The sequence below is a fragment of the Oreochromis niloticus genome, linkage group LG22, assembly GCF_001858045.2.
Source record: "Oreochromis niloticus isolate F11D_XX linkage group LG22, O_niloticus_UMD_NMBU, whole genome shotgun sequence".
Taxonomy (NCBI): Eukaryota; Metazoa; Chordata; class Actinopteri; order Cichliformes; family Cichlidae; genus Oreochromis; species Oreochromis niloticus.
The window spans coordinates 4,735,349-4,762,310 of NC_031985.2; the positions used below are offsets into that span (position 1 = coordinate 4,735,349).

Sequence of the window (26,962 nt, forward strand, 5' to 3'; positions counted from 1 at the left end):
ACTATGAACCTTTGTAGTGTTATTATTACTTATTTTTATTATTTTTGTACAGATCACACCCAATCACTCACAACCTACTACTCACAGCATGCACACAGTTAAAATCACTCAAAATATGCTTTCATATGAGTATTTCAGACATGCTTTTCATAAGCATAGTCATAATCAGAAAGTCAAAGAAAAACAACTGAAACCTCTACTCATTCTCACAGCACACACATAAACTGGAGAAAATACTAAAACACACCGGCATCAGTAGGTGGTTACTACTGAAAGATATATAGTGGTCACTTACTGTACATCCACAGTAATGAATTCAAACTCTATTTATACAATTGTAGTGAGCAAAACCAGCATCTCCATGCGCGTCACCGCTCCTCATTAGCTTGGTAGTGTCCACATATTTATTTAATTCAGCTTCTCAATCTTGTAGCTTTAGCTGTTGTATACAGGGTTTGGCTCATTAGTTGTTAGTATAGGTTTGCTCTTCATCTTAACAAAGTCTCATCTAAGATGACAGGTTTACAAGCAGGTCAAGTGTCTCTATGCACCTGATTAGTGTAGTTATTTCCTTATTTTCTTCATCTCATATATCATTGTACTGAGTTTGAGCAAACTTTAAGCTTGATTTAGACTACTTTTAACAATCATTCACCTCACATCATAACTGACTGAGGTGCCTCTTCTTATTAATAGTATGTCATCATTAATGTTATTATTGTATTGTTTTTCCTTTTTTATAACAGCAAGAGTATATTACAATACACTACTTTACTACTAATGCGTTAGTTTATATTTTATTATGTATCCATCACGGGTCTGTGTGAATCTGCAGCTTCACACCTTCCCAAGCTGGAGACATTTGCTTTTCCTTGGCTGAACAATGACGCAGCCGTAATATACCTCATGCATCTCTCTTATTTATTTGACATATTTTCGTGTGAATTATCTGCTTTCATTTATTCTATTCGTTCAGCTTGGTTGTCTTCCCAGTTTTGTTTCATTTGTTAGTACCAGTTTTTTACCAGTTACTGTTATCAGTTTGAATACATTACCCAGATAGCAAGGAAACATTGAAACAAGGTTGAGTCAATATCAGGCGACGTCATTGAATCAACGTTGAAGTGTGACGTTGACCCAACGTCACTCTTGCACCCATTTTTAACGTTGAAACAACGTCAGGTTTTGATGTTGAATCAATGTTGAAACCTGACATTGATTCGACGTTATATTTTCTAACACTGTTGACATTGAAACAATGTCATATTCTGATATTGAAACACTGTTGAGCTATGGTATTGATTTTCCACCTCTTTCGTACAGTTGCTTTTTATTGAAAAAAAACAAAAAACCAAAAAAGGTCAATAGACATGTATCATTTGCAAAATACTTTATTAAAAGACAAAGTTTCCTATTTACATTTTGTTAAGGTTCAAAAATTGGAGATAAGGAGTACGGAGGGCTCACAAGCAAATAACAACTCTGGTCCAGAGGATGTGATCAAAGCGAAGATTTATTGATTACACGCGCGGAGTTCAAGCTGGGCAAAGTCAGCAATTGAACTGAACTTACAACAATTAGACAAAGGTTTTATAGGGTTGGCATTCTTCCTGTTACCAGGCAGACTCAAACAAAGCATACGTCACTCCAAAACCACAATGACTTTTAACATAGAACATCATCTTCGCCTCGACGGCAGATGCTTCCTGTCTCCATCCTCGCTGTCGCACCATGAGCACATTCTTATCTCTTAGAACATCAGGTGCACTTCCTGTAAGCCTCTGACAATATGCCGGCAGAACTTGCACTTGCAGCAAAAATACATCTTGACTTTTTACCTACTCAAGTAAATCTACTATGGTGTGTACGTGTGTGTGTGAGTGTGTGTAGGCTATGTCTGTGTCATGACCTCTCCTGCACTCTAGGTCACCTCCCACCTCTGTCAAAGCCAGACCTGAGGCCTGAGCTCCTACCCAGCTAAACTATGAGTGACTTTTGGCCTAAATGTCACCCTAACACGGTACTATTCAAAACATTATGAGACTGTTTCAATCTTAAAACTCAGAACTTCAAACTTAACTCAAAAAGGATGTAAGGAATAAAGGATAATAAAAATAACTAGATACATCTGTCATGTAAGCATGTGTGTTGCAATTCCTTTCACAGCTCCCATCATCCTCACCGTGTATTGGCTGATCATAACGCCCGCCAAGAGTTTCTGACCTTCACTTGACCAGGAGCCACAGCTCTTTAATAAGCTCAAATGCAATCATGTATAAAAGATTAAAATCATTTTTCATAACACAGGTTTTCCTTCTCAGATCTGCCAATATGTTTGCTCCTCCTAATATAGTCTAAAAGCAACCCCAAGCAAAACAATTTGAACTTTCCCCTATCAGTGATCCCTCTAACTAAGTGTGTGTGTGGTTACGTGTATGTCCGAACCAAAACTATGTATGTGTACTCTACTGAATAAATGTTTTAATCCAAAGCCTCTACTAAAAGCTTAATACAGTTTCATATCCTACTCACAGTACTTGCATTCAGAGTCTGCTTTCAGTTTCACTTCTGCAAAAGCATGCCTTGCAGACGTGTTTCCTGTCCCTGCTCTTTGAGTGCTTCACCCACTGAAGACTTCAGTATAAGAATATAAAAACATTCAAAAGCCTTTAAAATTATAGATTCAACTCAACAGTTTAAAGTGGTTCTTGCTGGACTTGTAATAAAGACTAATATAATACCCATATATTTGAACATCTGAATGCATCTGTGAAAGCAACATCACTATTAACAATGAAATGGTAATGATGATTATAGAGATAGCAGCAAATAATAGCAGTAAAATATTTCTCCTCTCGATAATTTCTATGTTTCACGTCACTTTTTATTATTTACTCCGGGATGGGGATGGATGATGTGCGTCCTGCGCGCCACCCGTACGATCTGGAGCATATCTGAGCCATTTCTGGACTGCTTGAGCAAAGACCAACTCAGACATAGAGTTCGCCCCTACCTGCTGCGCCAGGCCATCTAGGACAAAAATAGACACACACACAAAAAAAAACAAAGACAAAAAAAGGGAATTAGAGCACATGAATAAGCTCTTGTTAATTGTCTTCAGCAGGGAGAAAGTATGTAAACTCCCAGGCTGATAAACATGAAAGTCACCAGGCGGAAATCAGCAAACTGCCGCATTTGATTCCCAAAGAGCTATAAGCTGAAAATGTGATATGTCTTAGCATGGTGTGCCGTGTATCCTTTAAAAAAAAGAAAACATGGGGTCCTCGGGCTGTACAAAGTGTACAACCCGAGGACAAAACAAGCCGAAGACCAAAGACTCCATCTCCAGATTAACCGGACATGAAAGTCTTGTTATTAAGAAAGACAAAGTAATATAGCAAAAGTCAAAGGAGTTAGCAACTCAAAGAAGTCCAGACGCTTTTCTTTGCAAACTCCTTTGACTACGATGACCTGGATGACTGAGAACCTTCACAGACATAATATAGCAAAAAACAGACATAGGAAATGTGAAACGCACCCAGCACATCAATTGATCCCTTTATTGTTCACTTTAGGCTCATAAAACTACAATAAATGTTAAAACTTACCAAATATGCATCTGCACAGCGTTGTCTCTTTAAATGCCCTTCTTTGCTTTGTCTGGTCCTTGGTTTTTTTTCCCCTGCCCAGTTGAGTACAGAGGCCAGCTCCTTTGTAATGGCATAAACCATTACACGGCGGACTCGCACCTCCAGTGTGGTCCAGCAGCACCAATCAACGCAAAGCGTCTCACCTATAGACACATTTTATGAGATGGAATTAGCGTGTCTCATGTCTTAAATGTGTATGCAAGTGCTTGTGTGTTTACTTCATGTAATTGATGATAGAAACATGTCATTTAGTTTTCCCTAAAGCCTGATTTTCAAGTCATACAAAGAATAAACCAAAGTATTGGCAGTACAATGTATTTCTATTCCCTTTTGTTGGATATTCATTTGTTAGTTCTTGTAACTGCTAAAAGTGTTTACTAGTTTTTGCCTGTCACATATATTTGTTATACCATGTAAACTGTGAAATTCCAAGATTTTCAAACTTGCCTTGTAATAGTGGCCTCACAGAGTCTCTGGAATCTACAGAAAAAAGAAAAAAATCACAACAAGATGACATTCAGGAGTATAAATTGGGGTTTTTTTTAGATAAGAGTACAATGACATTGTGATGCAGCTTTAAAGCTTTTTTAAAAGCATACCATCTATAGGGAAGACATCAGACTCTGCATGCTGGCGAGATCACAAAGCTGTGTCGGTTTGTGCCGGAGTGGCGAAAGGTGCCGGAAGCTGGGTGGGGCATTATGATGGTTGCTATCAGTGGGCTGGGGGGGCAGACTGCGGAGTGATGAGGGCTGTTTAGAAAAAGATAATTTTTTAAGTATTTAAGAATACAGACAACTTGTCAAAAAAGTTTCCTCGTGTCAGACACAGATATGTACACAGACACTAGACAGTATTTTATTACCTGGTATTTTCACTCGAGGGGCCTGGGGAAACCGTTTTTTTGTAGGCTGCTCATCCTCTGAGTCCGTATATGTGTACAGGGGATTTGGTCTAAAGAAAAGAAATTAAAAACGGTCTTAAGTAATTGTAAATATGCTTTTGGCATATTGTTTCCTAAAGTTAGTTTGATTTCTAACACCACACACAGGAAACAGAGACGTGCAAGAAGGTACAGTATACAATGAATTTTTGAAGTGCACAAGTGTACACGGCTTTGCATTTTTAAAAAGTTTACAAACTTCCACTTTTTGGACTATATTATGTGGTGATATTGCAGTATGCAAGCACCACAGATATGTATAAAAGACAAGATCATAAATTCTTAACAATCAAAGATATGTTTGTGAATAAAAGGGTTTTACTTGTGCTTTCTTTTAAGACTGGTCTGGGTTTCTTCTTCGGACTGAAGGTCAGACGTATCACAGCGTTCACGTGGATATCTCTGAAGACTGCGTTCTGCTTCGTGAAATGTGCCTGGAAATACAAACACAATGTACGGCCAGACATACATTACGTGTGGACAAAAGGTGCAAACGCATAGAAAAATCAGCGGTTTCAAAAATACGCTGGTACGTGTGGACGTAGCCTTATTCATTATTCAAGGCACAAACGGAAAGTCATGTACACGTGCAACGTAAAGTTAGGTGAGCATGCAACGTACAGTCACGTGGGCATGCTGCGTGAGCATTCAAACTGAGTCTAAAGTTTTCGTTTGCGAATTGAAGCGAGTGCTCTCCAATCATCAAAAGTAACAAAGTCATTGAACACGTTTATACAGTTAACTTTATGTTTATCAATCATATATCACAGATTTAGAATTTTTTGTAGTACTAAGCAACTACAGAGCGAAAGTCTGGGTCAAGCGCCGAGGCAACGGCAAGAACAAAGGAAACCTCGAAGCGTTAAAGCTAGCTTTGTAAGGGAATATAACGAAGAAATTATGAAACGAAAATGTTTTCTTTGTTGATATACTTTGTTCGCAGTGCAATTTATTTGTTGCCGGATTGTAAGAAGTAGACACAATTTCCGGCTCGTAAATAACAGTAAAAAACTCGTTAATGTTGTTTTTACTGTTATTCAAATGCAAACATGGAAATAACGAGTAGGGAAAAAACATCATTCATTCTTACCTTATACTAATCGTGGTGCAGGCCAGTGCAGTGCATGCCCTGATGCCTTCTCCGGTCAATTCCGCTGAGAGTAAATCAAATGTCCCGCTCTACTGTTGAAGACAATGAATACCTGGGGGGATGTACCAATGTGAGAGGGGTGCTGCGGAATAGTCCAAGTGATCGCTGCTTTAATTTCGGTCAACTATACATAAATTGCACGTAGACACGATTTTTTAAAGCTGGTGAACTAGACCAAGTCATTGATAACAAATGAACAATAAATCTACTTTCTCTGGTACTTTATACCCGATCAGTTGCAATGCAATTTAATGCTCAACTACAAATCGATGGTTTTTGATGGTGACCGGAGCCGAATGATCGTCAACTATAAATAGACGTTTTCTCGACGTTGTTGTTGTCACCTGGTCGACTATAAATAGATCAAATATCAATGACAAAAAAACAACGGTGAATCAACATCGTTACAACGTCCCTATAGTAAGACCGTCGGTTTACCACAGTATTTCAATGTTGTTACAACATTGGCATTTCAACCCCGACCATATATGACGGTTCGGATGAAAAATCAACATAGATTCAATGTCGTCTTGCTATCTGGGTAGACAAGCCCTAATTTATTTAACCTTTTGTTTATTCCACTACATTCCTCTTTCCATGCTTTAAAATATTACAGCTCTTGTGTACTCTTTGTTTTCTTTTTAGGATCCTTTTCAGTATTTATCTCTGCTTGGAGGGTTTCTTATAATTTAGTCAATGCATTTTCCCTCCCACATGGGACATTTAGGTTTTCTTTGGATTTCTCCATCTACATGCACTAATTTGTCCGGCGCCTGGACATTTTTTCTCTAACCACTGCTCGTCAGCAGTGAGTTTTGCAGCTTCGTTACCCATTTTAATCCTTTTAATTTTAATACTTTACAACTACACAACTGCGGCACCTTCTCTGGCACGAGAATCGAGAGAGGTAGTTGACACAGCCTTCTACTTTCAAGCTATTCTTGAAAGCTGTGTCAGCTTTACGTGATAAAACACGACCTGTTTCTCTCTTTTCACCAGTACTTGGGTGGCCAACAGCAAACAAAATAGTGGAATAGTTCAGCCTCCTTATTGTGCTGTAAAATCAACTTATTCCACCAACAAAAATAAAACAATACAAAGACAAAACAGTACGTTTATACGCGCGCTACCTTTACCCACTACGGGGGAGCTACCAGTCCCAGACGAGCTCTATCTTTATTTTAAAACGCTACCAGCCCCTCTGGGCGAGCCTACACGTTTTACGCGAGGTGTCTCAGAGTGTTAATATTCACCTGGTTGCTGATTCACTGCCGGTCTCTCAGGTCTACCTCATCGACCCCCACTGCCGTGGACCACTTTTAAAAACGCTGGCCAGAACCCGAATTCACGTCTCTGGACTTTATCCTGTACCTGGACAGGAGCTGTCGACAGACTTCAGCGCGGGCTTCTCACGACGTCAGGACTTGATGAGGCTTTCCTGTGGGGTCACACAAAAGTGCTGTGTCCCATCCGGCTCGAAGGACCACGAAATGTCAGGAGATTTCCTGTATTGCAACTCAGGTCAGAATAAAAACGCTCAGACAGGTTTAACGTGTACACGGGTGAGACTCAGGGAGACTCGCACCCTGCAGTAAAAGAAGCCTTTATTCATAGCTATTTGTCATAGCACGTACAGGAAGAGATAAAATAGAACTGTGCTGCGTGCAGGCTTCCTGTGGAGTCTGCACAGAGTGTAACTTTCCCATTTAAGCTGAATACAGAAAGAGCAAACACATTTAGATAATGAAATGTACTTTTAAGCATAACATGATAAAAATCCCAAAATCCTGAAATCCTTTGACACACACACCATGCCCTCTTTCTCTCAACACAATGTGCACCTTTAATCATTCATCCAAATGACGATTTTAAACTTCACTTATACATTCACACATTTATATATAACAAAAGACTGCCAGTAACTGCCAAGATAAATTATTTCCATTACCATAGTACCGGTACTCCTAACTTTTCGACCACTTTAAAAGCCTCTAAGGCCCAGGTTCGCCCACCTTGCTGGTCAATTATAGCCGTTATCTGTCCGGGACAGTGGCCCGATTACTAAGTCCTATCTTAATTTATAACCGCTTCCCGCAGCTAGACAGGAAGCTCCACCTCCAGCGTCTAAGTATCCCACTTGCACCTTACAGCTTTACTTAAAGCTCACCTGTCAGTCACGTTGAATGGTCACGGCCGGGACCCCGCCCTGTCAGTCAAACGGTGCAAGTAAAGTGGTGCTTGACCACTGATTATTAACGACTGTCCCTACCTGTCGCGGGTATCACCCGGATGACCCTGTCGCCGCAGGAAATTGCAGCGCGTCCGCCGCAAGATGGAGCCATCACACTCAGAACATTTTGCACCCCTAGGAAGTCCAACTTCCCGTCCTACAATTTATTTAAACACATTTAAAAGCATCACTGTGGACTCTAACCACCAGTTTATTATCTGATGCCCGGGACAATGTGGGAATAAAATTCCCTGACCAAATACCCTAATCTAATACCTCTTTTCTTGGCTGACGTAACAAACACCCATAACACACCAACTTCAAACATACGTCACAACAATTAACAATCCACCCCAATATTAACAACAATGAGCTTTCATCAAATATCCCCAAACTTTACTTTTCTATATTTCTAATTACCCAAAATTATCATGGACATGTCACCTGAAATCTACTTAACAGATTTTACAATTAAATTTAATTTCCACTAGTGAGCCAGTTTAATGGTAACAATCATCAATTCAGTGGACAACTAATTTAGAATTCATCCAATGTGCACAATTTTCAACAGGCTTGTGTAGTATCAGGTAAATGTTAAGAGGTAGGAATGTTTCTGCTGGGTTGTTGTGGGGGGGATGAAAAAATAATAAAGGACACTCATTGGAGTAATGGCGCGTCTCGTGTGTCTGTGAGTTATGCCTCCAGTCAAATAACATCCAAAACCTCAAATAACGGAACATGGTGTCAGAAGACAACTGGAAACGTTAGTTGGGCATAAGTGGAAGGTTTCGGCGTCGGTGCCAGGTTAAAGGTCAGCCACAGAGGAGCTGCGCGAACAGAGACGTGACGTCATGAGTCAGTTTCAAGTCACCCCGCCGGAGAAGTTCACTTTTAGGTCCGACGACTGGACCAAATGGATAAAGCGTTTTGACAGATTTCGCATCGCGTCTGGATTGGAGACGCAAGCGGACGAAAATCAAGTGAACGCCCTCATCTACACTATGGGCGAGGAGGCAGAGGACATATTGGTATCCCTGCACCTGACTCCCGAAGAGGCGAGCGATTATGAGACCGTTAAAAGGAGGTTGGATGCTCACTTTGTAGCCCGCAGAAACATCATATTTGAGCGAGCGAAGTTTAACCAGCGCCAACAAGAGACGGGTGAGTCAGTCGACAGCTTCCATACTGCACTGCATTGTCTGGCAGAACATTGTGGATACGGGACTTTGCATGACGAAATGGTGCGAGACAGATTTGTCGTAGGTCTGAAAGACAAACGATTGTCAGAACAGCTACAAATGGATCCAGAACTAACGCTAGAGAAAGCGCTTAACAGAGCCCGACAAAGTGAGCTTGTAAAGAAGCAACAAGAGATGCTAAACACTAACTTTAAAATGGATATTACCAACTCACAACTGAACCGTGTCCATGCTAAACGGCAAGAAGGGGCACGTCCCAAGCAGCTGACACCGCTACATAAACAAACCACTGCCAAAACACAGAAAGAAAAAAAGACACAATGCAGAAGATGTGGAGACATAAAAGGTCACAATCTTCAACAATGCCCCGCGAGGGAAGCTGCATGTAATTACTGTAAGAAAAAAGGACATTTTGCCAGGATGTGCAGAAACAAAAAACTGTGTGAGATCAATGCTGCAACAGTTTCAGAGAACAGCGATACTGATGATGAGGTCGCTTTCTTGGGTTCCCTCTCTGCGGAAACCAAAGAGAGTCCATGGGTAACAGAGATAAATGTGGACAAATGCAACACACTCTTTAAAATCGACACCGGAGCAGATGTCACAGCAGTCCCAGAGACTTTCTACACACAGCATCAGTTGGGGAGATTGGATAAGCCCAAGAGGGTTCTGCAGGGCCCAGGAGGAACACGTCTGAAGGTAAAAGGCATGTTCACAGCCACTCTCAGCAAGAACAACCACAAAACCAAAGAAGACATTTATGTCGTACAGGGTTTATGCACACCACTGCTGAGTGGGCATGCTGCAGTGGCACTACACCTGGTTGCCAGAGTGAATCATATTAGCTTAGACTCTATTGATGCTGTCAAACAAGAATTCCCCAAGCTTTTCAGCGGCTTAGGCAAAATGGAAGGGGAGTACAATATTGTTCTGAAACCAGGGGCACAGCCGTTTTCCCTCTCGACCCCTAGGCGAATCTCTCTTCCACTCTTACCAAAGGTTAAAGAAGAGCTGAACCGGATGGAGCAGCAGGGTGTCATTTCCAAGGTGGAGGAGCCGACTGATTGGTGCGCGCCTATGGTGGTGGTTCCTAAGCGCACAGGCAAGGTGAGAATTTGCAGCGATCTCACTGAACTAAACAAATATGTCATGAGAGAGAAACATCCACTCCCTTCAGTCGAACACACTCTAGGACAGCTTGCAGGAGCAAAAGTGTTTTCAAAGCTGGATGCCAATGCAGGATTTTGGCAGATTCCCTTATCCAGGGACTCTTCTTTGCTCACGACCTTTATTACACCCTTTGGTCGGTATTGTTATAATCGTCTGTGCTTTGGAATCTCATCAGCCCCAGAACACTTCCAGAAACGGATGGCACGCATTCTTGAGGGCTTAGAAGGAGTCCTCTGCCAGATGGATGATGTGCTCATCTGGGGGACGTCACAGGCAGAGCATGATGAGAGACTGCGAAAAGCTCTGGTTCGACTGCAGGAGGCTGGAGTAACATTGAACGACAAGTGTGAGTTCTCCAAGAACAGGATAAAGTTCCTGGGGCAGGTCATTGAGGCATCGGGGGTTAGCGCAGATCCTGACAAGGTGCATGCCGTGAGTTCCATGGATGAGCCCAGCAACATAAGTGAGGTGAGACGCTTCCTGGGCATGGTGAATCACCTAGGAAAGTTTCTTCCTCACCTGGCGGAAAAAACGCGCCCCCTAAGAGATCTGCTGAAGAAGTCTAACCTGTGGTCATGGGGGCCACAGCAGCAGCAGGCTTTTGACGGCATCAAAAAAGAACTGACAACACCCCCAGGGCTTGCTCTGTATGATCCAAATGCTGAAACGTGCGTATCAGCTGATTCATCTTCGTATGGCTTGGGAGCAGTGCTTCTCCAGCGGCACGCTGATTTAGGGTGGAAACCAGTAGCATACACTTCAAGAGCTCTCAGCGCGACAGAGCAGCGATATGCTCAAATTGAGAAAGAGGCCCTCGCTTCAACGTGGGCCTGCGAGAGGTTTGCAGAGTTCTTAATTGGGAAAACATTCCACATTGAAACTGACCACAAACCTCTGGTCTCGTTGCTTGGCTCCAAGGGCCTGGATGAGCTTCCACCTCGTATACAACGTCTACGCATGCGATTGATGAGGTTCTCTTATACCATATCTCATGTTCCTGGTAGAGACATTGCAACAGCAGATGTACTGTCCAGAGCTCCTGTAGGTGACACAACTGAGGGTTTGCCAGAGGAAGAAATCAACTTGTATGTGGAGTCCGTCATAGCCAGTCTGCCAGCCACAGAGCCACGACTCAGAGAAATCCAGACGCATCAGGACAATGACAGCATTCTAAGCCAGTAGTATTCCATTGAAAGGGTTTTCCAGCCTTATCTGCCATTTTCAGGTGACCTCACAGTCCACAATGGTTTGCTTCTTTATGGGAGCAGAATAGTGATTCCCACATCACTCAGAGCAGACATTCTGTCTAAACTACATGAGGGACACCTAGGAATAACGAAATGCAGAGAGAGAGCTAAACAATCTGTTTGGTGGCCAGGCCTGAGCAGTGACCTGATAAAAGTGATTGAGACCTGTGACACTTGCTGCCGTGAGCGGACTAACCACAAAGAAACCATGCTACCTACAGAGTTCCCACAAAGACCGTGGGCCATGGTTGGAACTGATCTGTTCCAGACAGAGAATAAACAGTACCTGGTCATTGTGGATTACTTTTCCAGATTCTTCGAAGTTGCCAAACTGACATCTACAACATCAGAGGCAGTGATCGAGCACTGTAAATCAATCTTTGCACGTCATGGCATACCAGAGCAGGTTCGCTCTGATAATGGACCTCAGTTTTCGTCTGATTCCTTCAAAAGATTTGCACAAGAATGGGGTTTTAGCCATGAGACATCCAGTCCCCACTTCCCTCAGAGCAACGGGGAGGCCGAGAGGGCAGTCAGGACCATCAAAAGTCTTCTTAAAAAGTCTGGCGATCCCTATCTCGCCCTTATGGCATACCGGGCCACTCCATTGGCAAATGGCTACAGCCCGACTGAGCTTCTCATGGGTAGGAGGATAAGGACAACTGTTCCTGTCATCCCATCACAGCTAAATCCAAGGGGTACGAACACAGACAAACTCAAAGCTATAGAACAATCGTACAGACAAAAACAAAGACAAAACTACAACCGCAGACACAGAGCACATGATATGCTACAGCTCAATCCTGGAGACAAAGTGTGGGTCTCAGACATGGATACTAGAGGGACAGTCGTGTCCATGGCAGGCTCACCGAGGTCCTACATCGTAGAGACAGCAAAGGGTACGCTGAGAAGAAACCGTTACCATCTTACACGGACACCTGGTGCACCGGAGATTTCTGTCGATCCACCAGAGACTTCACCTGAGAACTCTGTTCCAGCGGCACAGAGTGTGTCGGTTCCAGACACTATCTCGCAGGAGGCCAGCCAGCAGACTCCTGAAGCTGGGAGCCAAATCCCACCCAGGTCTAGGAGGCCTCCAGCATATCTGAAAGACTATGTTTGCTCATAGGGCTAGGAACTGAGTGAGCAATGGGGCAGAATAATCCCCACACTCAGGTAGAGGGTTGGGTAGTCTACCCCATCCCTCATAGAGACAATGAGAAATAAAGCAAATGGTTGCACTGTTTAAACATGTTGTTTATAGCTGCACCAAATAGTTCAGAAATGTGCACTTATGCTTAGTGTTCAGAGTTGTATACTTTGAGAGGTTATTTTTGGACATTCTGAGTAGTCTGGGTTTGAAACCAAACGAGTTCAGTAAACAAGTTGTTACCAGATAAAACACATGGAAATAGTATACTTTAAAGCACGCGGGTCTAATCTGTTTTCTTAGTTATATCCCGGCATCACATCCTATTTAGTAGGGGGGATGTAGTATCAGGTAAATGTTAAGAGGTAGGAATGTTTCTGCTGGGTTGTTGTGGGGGGGATGAAAAAATAATAAAGGACACTCATTGGAGTAATGGCGCGTCTCGTGTGTCTGTGAGTTATGCCTCCAGTCAAATAACATCCAAAACCTCAAATAACGGAACAGCTTGCGCTTACCTATCCTCTTTTAGACCGGTCTGTTGTCCACCTCATATCAGATCGTACCTTAAGGTCCAAATTAGTCCCCTCAGCCGCACAAGAATCCGGGTCACTGGCACCAAGTATTAAATTCCGGTTCTTTGGATTCTTAGGGCCAAGAAAGACACAAGGCTCAAAAGTGGTCTTTTAACTTTAAAAAATGATCTTTATTTTACATATCCGGATATGGAGACCTGAACACACACAAAACCCCAGGTCTGAAGCACAAACGGAAGCCTAGGTATTTATATACTTGCTCTACGTCACATACACTTTAAGTTTCGATCAAACAGCCTAGTTGGTTTCACTTTGGCCTGCAAAAGCATGCTTCTGCAAAAGCATGTGTTTCCTGTCAGCCTGCAACCTAGTCTTTCACACTGAAGTCTGAAGCATATAAACATTATTTATATTATAATTTATATTATAATTAACATTATAAATTTAAACTCAACAAGGCCATTCTCCAAAAACATGTGGAGACCTCTGTCTAACACATCGCTCCAAAATCTCCCAGAGATGTTCAACTGTGTTGAGCTCAGGTGACTGTAGAAAAAATAGCACGAGAATCACATCATTTTTATTCTCATTCAAACATTCATTGGTCTCTAGTGCTTCCTGTCATCCTGGAAGAGATCACTCAGCTCAAGACTGAACTGTTTAATGACATTAGTGATCACTCGGAACAAATCGTGTTATCTTAATATTAAAAGAAAGATCATATGTACGTCTTTATTAGGACAGGGATTTACATCAGTGTGTGGGACTGTAGCCTCAGGCTTATGTTGTACTCTTTTTAGTAACGACCCTGACACTGACCATCCTGTCTGATTGGCCAACAAGTCAAACAACCCAGTGTGTCACAGTTTCTGTGTGTCTGACTTCATCTTTGCACTGAAACAGACAATAACAGACATCTTTGTATTTGTTATACAGTCTCTCAGCTGGACTAAATAATAAAAATCAACATAACCTAATGATAAATGTTCACTGAAACCTAAAATAACATAGTTAGTTCTAGTTTTAAATATTCTAAAAGACACACAACTAACATCATCTTTGTTGGAAAAGTGTCTTGAATTTTTTCTCTACTTATAGAGTTTCACCTTTTTCACTGGTGAAAATTAAATGTATGTTCTTCCACAAGATGCAGTGAATTATTTATTTAATCAGAAATCACGGCGGGGGAAACAGTATGTTTTGCTGAAGACAACTGTCCTCCATAATATCACTACATTAAGGAAGAGCATCCTCCTGTACAAATGCAGGATGTAGAGGAAGGATGTAGAGATGTGCAGAATGGAAGTGCTGTCAGAGAGCTGAACAATGGAATCAGAAGCTTCTCTGTAGAATGAATGTTTACTGTGTGAAAAGAATAAAATGAACACATTTTATTTTATTTTTTAAAGCACTTTTTTAAAATAAGATAACAGAGAAAAATACATTTCACATTAAGTACATATTTGTATTCTTCATGCTCATAATCATGTACACAAGATACTGTGCAAAACAACAGCATAAAAACAAACAAACAAAAAAAAACACTGTGTGAGTCAGTGTGATCATTTCCATAGAGAGCCACTTTGCTTTGGAGTGACTATGGTAGAAGTACCCTGTACTTACAGTGTACTTGTTTCATTGTTTCCTGCAAAAACTGACTTGTTGCCCTCATACATGCCTTATTCGCAGGTCATGTTAAAAAGTGTCACCCAATCAAATGGTTCAGTGCAAACAGTTCCCCAGTAACATGGATCCCTACATGGCAAGTCCTTGACTCCCGTGCAGGGAATTCCTCATGATCCGTGGTGCGATACGCAATTCCAGGTAAAATATTTCCAGATAGTGCTCAGCTCACTCCCCACTCTCCTCACAGGTTTCCCAGCAAAAAGACGACGTGACGAGTAGTTGACTTTTCTCAAAACAGAGGATTAAGACAGGTTCACCTTAGCAAGTGTTGGAATCTGTTTCTACCTTTAAGGCTAATTCCTTAAATTAAGGCTAATTTAAGGAATGTGGCCTGGGCCATAAATCTGGTGTTATGCAAGGTACTTTTCCCCCTCTTCAATGCCACAGGCCTGACTGGAGGACAAGAGGTGGTTGTCATGGTAATGGGAGTGTTGCCTACAAAAGGGTAATCTCTATATATGGATATGTCCAGAGAGGTGCAGATTCAGTAAAAAGGACTAGATGTTATGAGGAAAGGCAGCCCAGAAACTTTACCAGCAGCACACATCGTTGTGTGCCTCAACTTGAAGAACAGAAGAAGTGCGAACCGAAATCAGGCCACCCTCAACTCATTCTACCAATCAAGTTAACAATCTGTTTCTGTGACCAGCAATAAAAGTGTTTGCTGCCTGGGTGTGGTGCTCTTTGGTCATCTGTGTCTTCTGAGTGAGCAAAGAGACTTTGTCTCTGAGCCAGAGAGATGGAGGTCCATGGCACCATGTAAAACTCATTTGAAATTCTAACCCTTGATAATAAATTGTGAAAACTTATCATTTGACCATATTTTTCTTTTCTCATGAACTGACGGTGTCACTCAACGATCCAGCGTTGACTGAAGCTTAGTCACTCTGTTAATCAGTGAGCCTCCTGACGAGTATCATCAGCAGCAGTTGAGTGAGTTTGAAATCTTGTTCATGACCTGTGTAGTATGTTAACACTATTGGAAGCAAAAGTAATTTGGGCCATGTCCACACTAATACGTTTTCATTTAAAAACGCACCTTTTCCTCTCTGTTTCAGCCTTCTATCCACACTGAGACGGCGTTTTTGGTCAAGGAAAACTGAGGTTTTTAAAAAAGGTCTCCAAAGTAAATGAATTTGAAAACGGTGTTTTCGCATCACAGTGTGGACTGCGAAAATGGAGGCTTTCGAAAACGATGATGCATTTTAGTCATGTGATTTAGTCATGTAACCAATTCAAGTAAGATGGCGGAAGGCATTGTACAGCAGTTATTTTGTTTGCTCTCAATTTTGTCAGCCCTGATTAATATCAGTTTGTACATGCTCCAGAAGACAGAATGTTTCCTCAGAGCTGTTGTTCAGCAACTTTGTACTCTTGTGTTACTCGCAGCAACAAATCCACCTCATTGTCAGTCCATTTAAAAAACTGGGTCCTTTTCCTCGACATTTTGGTGCAACGTTTTGTTACCTCGCCAGGTCCGTAGTAAGGAGACCTCTGGCTGTTACTTCGGGTTCCGTGACTGGCTTGTAGCCGGTAACTAGCTTACTGTACAGGTCAACTCTGCTAGTAAAAAGACAGAAGGAGGCGCAGGAAAACTGCTTCACAGGAACTTTATTTTCCTCCAAGGCGCGAACACCATGTACAATGGGCTGTAACAGTTTACTCACATCGCCGACACAACTCTGGCTGCCGTGGGAGTTATTATATTCCTTTTAATACTTTTCTTTCTGTCTCTTCCATGGCTACTCGTTATTTTTCCCCTTTTTCTCTCTCCCTTGCTCCACACACACCCACAACAACGGGGCAGTCCCGCACATCTCTTCACCGCCCGGAATACATCAAAATTCACCCTTAACGGGCCATGCCGGTAACAGTTTCAAAGAGCCTGAATGTAAACAAATGGCAGACGGAAATGATGCAGGTCGAATCGTCTTTCATTCCACGCATGCGCAGTACAGGAACATATGCGTTTTCAGTGTGGATGAACAACTTTCAGAAATGATTGAAAACAATAGTGTGGTCGTGGAGCGTTTTTGGACAAAAACACCATTTTCAAATTTATCCGGATTAGTGTAGACGTAGCCTTGAATTCCAATTTTGAAAACACACTTTACATTTTTTTTGTAAAATAAATCTCTGACTTGTATTATGAGTATGAGTTTGTGTGAAGCTTCGGCTGTGCACTGGGTGAGACTGTCCGACTGTGGTCTGGGAGAGAGTCACTAACTCTTTTTCTGTAAAATACAGTATATAATGACCAATGTTGGGCAAGTTACTTTGAAAAAGTAATTAATTATGTATTACTAGTTACTTCAAAAAAAGTAATTGAGTTAGACTCTGAGCACAAGTTTTCAAACAACAAAGTTATATGCAGCTATTTATCTAAAAATGCAGCCATGCATCAAATAAGATGGTGCACAAATTATTTGTGCCACTCCAAAAAATAATTTCTGTCCACTATAACATAAAGGAGAACATCACAAGCCCGATACCTGCAGGCCTGACAGCAGGAGGTGGATCACCATCTACACTGCAGTCTGCCTTTGGTGGCTTTTTGGCAGCAACTGTGACATTCAGCGGTCGCCTCATTGTTTTCGATTTGTCGACATGGTACATTTTTCCACCTATAGGAAAGGATGGGGTTTTTTTTAGTTTTTGCTCACAAGAGTGATTTTGAGCGCTTTCCTTAGAAAACGCAGTTTTTACTGCATCCACAGCAAACATATTAACAACAATTAACAATAAGCATAAACAACCGCGTGTTCTTGTTAGTAACAGCATTGTAACTATAGAAATAGTAATTATTCAGTTTACTAGTTACTAACGCCATTACTTTTTGCAAATTGTAAATAAGTGACCTTAGTTAAGCTGAAATCTGACTGAGAACTTAAACTTTATCTTAATTTTCCTGTCTGTCCTTCTCACATCTCCAGTTGTTGTACAGGTTGTCATTAGCGTGTCTTTAGTCCACATCAGCCACCACCACATCGGCGGCAGCACATAAGGACTTTGTCATGGACTGTCAACTGATTAGCTGCGTATATACGAATGTGAATTCCATCACTGACTGGAGCAGCAAGTCACCTGTCACTCACTGATTCATAGTGCAAAATAGCACAGAATAAATTGTTATGTATTTATTTTAATTTCAGTTCAGGTTGGATTTTTTTTTCACGCCTGGTTTTGGGCGTAAACCAGTTCATGTGTCCTTTAAATAGGTAATCTTCTGTACTCATATAGCTCCTTTCTACTCAAGCTGACCACTGAAAGCACTTTCTACTTAAAGTCCAAAACGCACTTCTTCACACTGTGCTTTGTGTAACATTCACACTCAGACTTCTGCAGGTGCACTCAGGGAGGTTTGGGGTTCAGTCCATGCGGACTGGAGGAAATGAGGATTTTTTAATAACTGTATGACTTTATTGTTCCAGCTAAAGGTGATCTTGAAAATCAGCTGGTTGTTGCAGAAATGCACAGGAAGAAAGAAATCATGCCTATTTGATTTTTTTCTTTTTTTCCAGCCGACACGTATAAAACTCAAAAGCCTGAACACAAGTAACAACATAATTGTAACTGTAGTGTAATTACTGACCCTGGTACAGACACATTTCTACTACCGTATCACAGTGCAAGCCGTCAGAAAACGTAATGTTTAAAAAAGACAGTTTCAACACTGACACTTGAGATACGCGAAAAAGAGTTTAATTACAGGAACGTGAATATATATGCACAATGCTTGTCTACAAGTGCAAGTTATTTACAGGTGAGAGTGAAACAATAAGTCATAAACTAACACTAGTGCACAGGCAGGGAATATATACAAGGGGAGAGCCAATATTGATAATACTATGGGCAGTGACAACACTAACAAGCACAACTATGACGTGAGCAAAGACACTGTGACTATGAATACTAAGGTGGCAAAATATACATGAATGAGAGCTTTGTAACTCATCACACTGAGCACTGGTAGTGTGTGAGCAGTGTCAGAATCCCAGCATGCCTCTTCAGGAGTGTGGACACTGGTCTCTCCTGAGAGTAGAGTCTGGGAGCACATTTGTTTAAAGTTTGGCTGAAATTGGGCCACAAAATAGGACAATGATCCCAAACACAACAGCAAATCTAGAAAAGAATGACTGAAAAAGAAAACAACATCAAGGTGTTACAATAGCACAGACAACGACCAGATCTCAGTCCAGCTGAAATGCTGTGATGACAGCTTTGCACAAATGAATGCCTGCAAACCTCAATGAATTGAGGCAATGCTGTAAAGAGCAGTGGGCCAAAATTCCTCTAAAATGATATCAGAAATGATGAAGTCATAATGGAAGTGATTACTTCAAGTTATCACAGACTATTGATTGATTATGAGTGCTGTTTTCAAATATGGGAGCATTTTATCTTACTTCTAGTTGAATAAAGGGTGATATGGTTTAATATGTTGTGGTGTCGTTCATCTGGGATTCTATTTAACTAATTTTCTAACAAGGTGAAGAATCTTTTCGTTTTTTCTTAATGTCCTGATATGTCAGGAATTAGAACTGAGAGTGAGTGTCATTTCTTTTTCTTATCACTTGATTTTATTTTTTGAAATGACAGCTGTTATTTAGAAAAGGCGGAAAACATTGTTACACTTGGTGACATTTTCGGATTAACCGTACATTACATATTAACCTGTGTGAAACTAACAAATTTCAAGTTGCTGTAATTAGTCAGATCATTTCCATAAAGAGGCCATAAATCCAATTTTAAAAGGAAAAATAAATTATTTCATTCCAGAAATCGAATCACTTTAAATTAAAATATATCCAGTTTTACATTCAGCTCTTATGACACCAGAGTTTTTATGGTTTTTTTCCGTCTTCATGTTCAGACAACAAACGTTTGAAAGTGAGGCCTTTAGCCTGCATGTTAGCAGCTTTCAGCCAATCAGAGCAGAGTTCAGGATGAATAAAGTCACTTAGTGCATTAGTGTGAACTCATCTGCCTTCTGCAAAGAGGACACCTTCTGTTCATTTAGATCAGCCACAGAAGAACTCAGGCACACATTTCATAAACAGCTTCACTATCATTAGCTCACACACTGATGCTAAATCAGTAGCATTTCAAGCCAAGCAGCACCCATCAACAAGAATTCCTGTCACTCTGTTGAAGTCAGAATTAGTCTCATGTGATGTTTTCTTTAGGCTTCCAAATTTGTGTTGATAAGCTCATAAGTTCACACAATTCCCCCTTTGAGTTTGATCTGTCTTCAGCAGGCTTGACTCTAGAAAAATGATCCTTATCTTTTCACATAGATTGTGGCCAGCAACAAAAAGAAGCGCTGTGAAGTGTGTGGACCCAATATAAATGCACCAGATACATGCAAGAAGTACATTTGCAATACACACACAGTGAAACTCTGCCCCTCATGTGTGGCATAAAAATAGCCATGTTCAATGGGACTAATGTGTTGTTTAGACAGATGTTGTGTCTTCTTCTTCTTCTTGTCCTTAGCGGGCGACCAGCGGCGGTGGTCTGCCACGCAACCAGTACGCTGCTGTAGGTGCCGCAGGTTCTCTTGCTTGACCAACGATTATCTTCCATGCTTTTCGATCTAAGGCGATGGTTCTTTTTTTTTTTTTTTTTTTTTTTTTTTTATTAACCTGTCCCGTTTGGTTCTTTTGCCATCAGAATTATTGTCTAAAGGTGAAGAAAGATGCCCAACGGATTTACTTTACCAAATGGACCATCCCAGCCTTGCCGTAATGGTCCATCTGATTCACCTTTTATTGTTTATTTTATTTTCACTTGCTGAATACGGGACAGACTTGACTGGTGGAAAGAAAGGGGAGAAAGAAAGAGGGAAAGAAAAAAAAAAAAAAAAAAACCTGAGAAGAGGGACGGGGAAAAAGGGCAAAAAACAAAAACCAACAGAATAAGCAGACAAAAAATACATATCGATCACCTGGATCACCTGTTGAGAAAGAAAAAAGAAAGCAAGCAGAAGAAGACGAGAGTAATAAACAAGATCACAATGATCTATGGGAATATGACAGTAAATACTAAATATTAAACATTATGGTGCAGCACGTGAGATCGACAGCGCACAGTGTGCTTTGAGGTAGGAGCCAAAAAGGGTGTAGTTTGTGTGTGTGATCACCCGTGTGTACACCTGTGAGCATGGACGCGCTTGTTTTTAAAAGGTTCCTTCATGTAATGATCTGCTAGAGGGTGTGGGGGGCCACTGCCCCGACCTCCAGGGCATGAAGCAGGTATGGAGGAGATCAAAACTCCAGACATCCAGAGGCCCCCAGAACACAAGAGACCAAGGAAGACCAACAGAGGGGCAGCCGCGCCACTATCCCAGAAAGAGCTGAGGAGAGTCCCAGATGAGGGGTCACTCAGCAGCCGCGGAGCAGAAGCCAGGGGGGTTGCAGTGACGTGCCCGTGAGCTCCGCCGGCAGCCAGCTGTGCCTGAGTGACCGAGCCCCGGGCCGAGAGGCCGAGGGCACCCCATCCCTGAAGTGGCCCGAGCGAGCCCCAGGCTCCATGCCCCGATAAGCAGCCGCCAAGGAGTGAGCCGGTGGGTACCCGGGCGCCCACCCCCGGACACAAAGAACCACCAATGCACCGATGTCTGAGGGCATCTGCCACCGGCAGGGGAAGTGGTGGGGGGAGATGGGCCTCCAAACCTTGGAGGACCTGAGATGTCCCCAGAGAGGTGGGGTCTGATACCCAACCTGACATATAGACACAGACAAACAGGCACACACAGATACAAACATCTATTCCCACCCTCATGCTCTCAACACTCACCCAACGTGGAGACAGACATAGAGAGACACTGTACACACAATCACTCTCCCCAAGCGTACTCTAAGCCCCGGGTCTAGGTACCTTTGCCCCTGGAGGGGGAAACTGCGCCCAGACCCAGGTGGTGTTACCCTTTTCCCTGCGGTGGGGAGAAGCAGACCGCCCCGACTCCGCAGCAGCAGGGAGGCCCCACATTCCAGACCCCAGTCAGACGGCCAACTCCTCCTCCTAGCCCCCCCGCTCCAGCAGGCCGCAGAGAACGGGGGTGTAGGAAGACTCCAAACCTCCCTCCACCTGCTCATATGTAGTGTTGATGTATGTGTGTTCTAAGGTGCATTTAAAACCCAGGAGGGCATGGAGCTACCTGCCAGAGCAGCAGGTAAGCGTGTAGCCCCTCCTGCTAGCCCTCAATGTCTACGTGTATTTAAAATTGAGAGGTGGGCAGCGATGGTTCTTGCCTGCTTGAGGTCAAGTCGAAGGGCCTTCAAATCATCCTGGATTTGTTTCATCCATGTCTTCTTTGGTGCATTTTGATGCACCCTCCAATCGGTGGGGCGGGTCAACCAGAGTAGGCCATGGGGGTAGCGGCTCGGGTCCATTCGACAAATGTGGCCAAACCAACGGAGTCGGCGGCGCTGGATTAGGTCGCCGATCGTCGGTTGGCTGCCGCAGCTGGTGAGGATGGTGTCATTCGAATGATGGTCGCGAAGGGAAACGCCGAGAACGCATCTAAGGCAACGCATTTGGAAAACTTCGAGCTTGCTCAGGTCGTGTTTGAGCAAGGACGGTCGCAAGCCCGGCTGTGAAAGGAGGAGGGTGGTCGCCCTGCCAAGGCGACCAGAACCGATTAATTGGGGAAACTTGGCTCGAAACCAATGGAATCTCAACGATCAGCAGATGTTGTGTAAACTAACCAGAGTAGGTTATATTTCTAATGAAGGTCAAACAAATAAATCACTACAGTTTTGGAAAAACTTGCTTCATTTGTAAATTTGTTCATTATTTTTCAGTGCTCACTGAGGGAAACTTTGTAAGCTCAGGACAGCTGCAGCTGACTGACTCTGTGTGTTTGCATATGTGTCCTGCCTCTCTGCTCACAGCTGTTAAGAGGCCAGTGTTGATCAGTGGCTGTCCAGGCCTTTCAGAGCCACTCACACACCAGCAGCACAATGATGATGTCACTGACTCTACTGCTGGCCACCCTGGGGCTCCTTGTTCAGGGTGAGACTCTCTGTGAAAACTTTGCTTCAGCATGCAGCCAGGTTCACCACAATGATGTTCTGCTATGATGGAGGAACTCTGAAACCAGCAGCACTGACCTTCTTCCATCTGTTCTCCATGTTAGAGAAACGATCCTCTAATGTTTGGATGTTGATCATCTCAATAACTTTTTTATGTTTTCAGGTTCATCAGGAGAACAAGTCCTGACTCAGTCTCCTGGATCTCAGTCTGTTGTTCCAGGACAGACTGTCTCTGTCAGATGTAAAGCCAGTTCAAGTGTCAGCACATGCCTCCACTGGTATCTTCAAAAGGACGGAGAATCTCCCAAACTCTTAATTTATTCTGCTACAAACCGTCAGTCTGGAGTTTCTGATCATTTCAGTGGAAGTGGATCTGGGACTGACTTCACTCTGACTATCAGCAGAGTTCAGGCTGAAGATGCAGGAGTTTATTACTGTCATCAGTGTTACAGCTTCCCATGTACAAAAACCCCCATGTACAAAAACCTCTCACAGCTGGAGAGAAAACTTAGAAAAAGAAAATCTGAACTGACAGCTGCTCAGAAACACACATTATTTATGTTTATAAAATATTTTTCATAATTTTAAAAATAGGTTTATATGTTCTAATAACATTTTATAACTGTTAATATCATCAGTTCTTTATGGCCAAATAAATATTTATTGCTAAAATTAATTATCTTCAAATCAGAGAATATCGATTCGAGCAATGAGTAAAAGCAATCATTTAAATATTTTATCTTTGGATTATGAAAGCTAGAAACAATGTTCCCAAACTGAAAAGACTAATGCCTAATTCATCCTGCTTTTATTTTCTGCTTTTTTTTTTTAAGAAAATCGCTTAAAAACCTTGAGCCCTTTTCAAACGGATCAAACATTCAATTATTTTCAAGGTTTTAACTCTTGAAATATGAAGTATTCATTAAAGAAAATCACAAATGGAAAATAATGAATCTACAAAAATCTTTGAAAGTAGTTCTAGTAGGGAGCAGCTGATGGATGTGAGTTTATTTATTAATTTTTCTCCAAAAGTTGATTCTGTTCCTGTGGACGTAGCGTTTTCAGTGGGAGAAACGTTTCGTCACTCATCCAAGTGACTTCTTCAGTCTCAGCTGACTGCAGGTTTCCCCAGTCTTATAAACAGTACATTTGCATAATGACTGAAACCAGCCCAGTGAAGGAACAATGGGCTGGGAGGTCACCTTCATCATAATTATGCAAATTTGCATGACCATTGATCAACAACCACTAATCAAGGCCCACTGATTAATGGCCATGAGTACCATTCACAGAGAGTTGGGGAATTTCAGCAATCGCAGCATTGTTAGATTTATTGCCTTTTCTTTTGTTTTGTGTTTCCCCTTTTTTTTTAGGTTTACACTCTGATGTGTAGGGATACAGTAAAAATGAGCACTGGTCTGTCATCAGAGTCTCTGAGAGTGGAGTGTGGGAGCCCTGGGTGGCCTCACAGGTCACAGAGCCCACCTTCTCCCACTGGTCTGCAGGGAGCCTCAGGGTGCTGCTCCAGCTGTAGTGGCCGTCATTCTGCAGCGCCCCGGGGCTCCTGCTCTCCTCTCCACTGCTGCTTCTTCCATCCACCTTCCAGGACAGCCTCCAGTCTGAGGGGAAGCTCTTGTTGGCCACACACATGACTGTAGCCTTCCCCTGCTGCAGCTCCTCACTAGAGGGCGCCAGCACGGTCAGGGAGGGGGGGACTCGACCCACTGCAGAGAGAGAGAGAGAATAGATGTTAGAGAAACTGGGAGTTTGGGTGAAACTGCTCTCCAGTTGCTTCACTTCCCTCTCTGAGCTTGGTTACCATGGTAACAGACAGGGTTCATTGCTGAACCATGGCAACAGACGAGTTTCAGTACCAAAGATGAAAATATTAAAGCGTTTTTTGACTTCTGATGTGCTCGTGTGTAATCTGTGAACTATTTTTTAGTTTTATAATTAGAATTAAATAATCAGAAAATTAAATTAGTCAGCATTTTATCAAAACTCTAAATTTAAACAATTTAGCATTTGAACTGAAAAAGCAAACTCATTTTTGCTGTATTTGGGAACAATAAAAATAACCTAATGACACATTACATCTCATAAACTGAACCCAACTCAGTTAGCATGCTTTTAGAGTATGGTTAAATGGTAACCATATGGCAGTATAGTAATTTTAAATTACTATAAAGATTATAGTAAATGATTAAATAAAATGATCACAAAATATTTGCAGATACTTTAGCAAAAGGTTAAAACGTGGAAACAAAAATGTACCATCTATGAACTGTTTTTGAAGATAAAATTCTAAAAAATAGTTTTAAAAATTTGAGTTTCAGTGAAACAAAACGCTCAAAAAGATTTTAGTCTGAAGGCAGAATATAAATAATGATAGTAAATTGCATAACTATGAGATAAATTAGGCATTTATATGAGATTATAAAATCAGCATTAAAAATACATAATTTAGCTTCATAAATGAGTCAAATGCACTTATGATGGGTTTAGATTTTATTATTGTCATTTATGCTTAGAAATATTTACTCATATATGCTTAGAAGTATATAATCATTTGTAGATTGAAAGAATGTCTCATCCTAGGAGGTCTGTAACAACTCTGTGTAGCATGAAGAGGGGAGTGCGTTCACTCCTCTTCAGAGTGTTCTGGCATAGATCACACACCTCCTAGAAGAGGTCGTATCTTCTCTTGCTGATATATGGTATAGCAAACACACGTATATCTGTTTGAGTCTAAGAGCCTTTTGTTTAGATGGAGCGCTAGACTCCTGGCACCAGCTTTGGGGAGTCACATTCCACACACACACACACACACACACACACACACACACACACACACAGGGTATTCTTTGTCCACATGTATACCTATATAAGATGTTATATGTTAATGACCCTATGCATATTCAAGTAACCACAATAAAAGGAGTGCTATGGGGAACCTGGCTGAGAGTCTGACGGAGGTCAAGTGGGTGGAACGACACTTGGCTCCAGGCAGGTCTCCCTCATGCATGAGTAACACAAAGAACTTTGCCTACTTGTGTCTTGTTTTTGCTGTGTAGCAAATTGTCCTGAGCGTTCCAGCGAATAGGTTTATGCTACAAACCTATCAACTTACTTAAACAATTTTATAAAAATAAAAAGAAGAAACAAGAAACTGTGCAAATATTTTCCAAAATGACTTAATTTAATATGAGGCAAATTTGGAGTCAACAGTATCCACGACACACAACGTAACGTTCAATAATGTGTCATGCGCAAAAGCATCAGCTCTAAGAGCCGTGCTTAGAGAGTGCTTTGCAGTGAATCAGAAGAGTCGATTCCCATTGAGCGAGAGCCGGCTCCTCAATTAATTTCCTTTCGCTGCTCAACTATGCTTCAATCCCTCCATATTGTGACCAATCACATGCGAGGATATAGGATAATATCATTGTGTGAAAAACAGAGAGGGTGAGAGATGCGACAGTCAGGTGGAGCGTGCGTCTGTCCTCTCAGTAAGTGAGTGAGACAGTAGACAGCGGTGAGGAGGGCTGTGTGAGTGCATCGCAAAAACACATAAATATGCCTGACACCCGTAAACGAAGCAGCATCTGGCTGCAGTTTAAAGACTTTTTTGTCTCGACTTGGTCTTGGTCTCGGTCTTGGTCTCGTCTCGACTTTGTCTTGGTCTTGGTCTTGTTCTCGATACCCTCTGGTCTTGCTCTTGTCTTGGTCTTGGTTTAGGCCGTCTTGAATACAAGTCTAATATTTATTCATTTCAAATGAAATTATTGTGAGATCTAAAGGAGCATTTCTCCTCTAAAATCAGGTCAGATTTAAACCTTAATTATGCTCCACAAAAAGTATTTTGATGTATTTCTCATTATTATCATGAAATTATTAATTCAAAGATAAACAGCATCATCAGATGGATCCAAGTCCCTGTTGGAGTGAGATCATTTCCATAGAGAGCCACT

At 41.9% G+C, this 26,962-nt stretch overlaps 2 gene segments (V, D, J or C); both read right to left on the reverse strand.

Annotated features, from left to right (window-relative positions):
* The window catches only part of LOC102076541 (Ig kappa chain V-V region MOPC 21-like), an 811,057-nt gene that overhangs the window by 366,390 nt on the left and 417,705 nt on the right, over positions 1-26,962 (reverse strand).
* The window catches only part of LOC102076925 (Ig kappa-b4 chain C region-like), a 489,463-nt gene that overhangs the window by 281,101 nt on the left and 181,400 nt on the right, over positions 1-26,962 (reverse strand).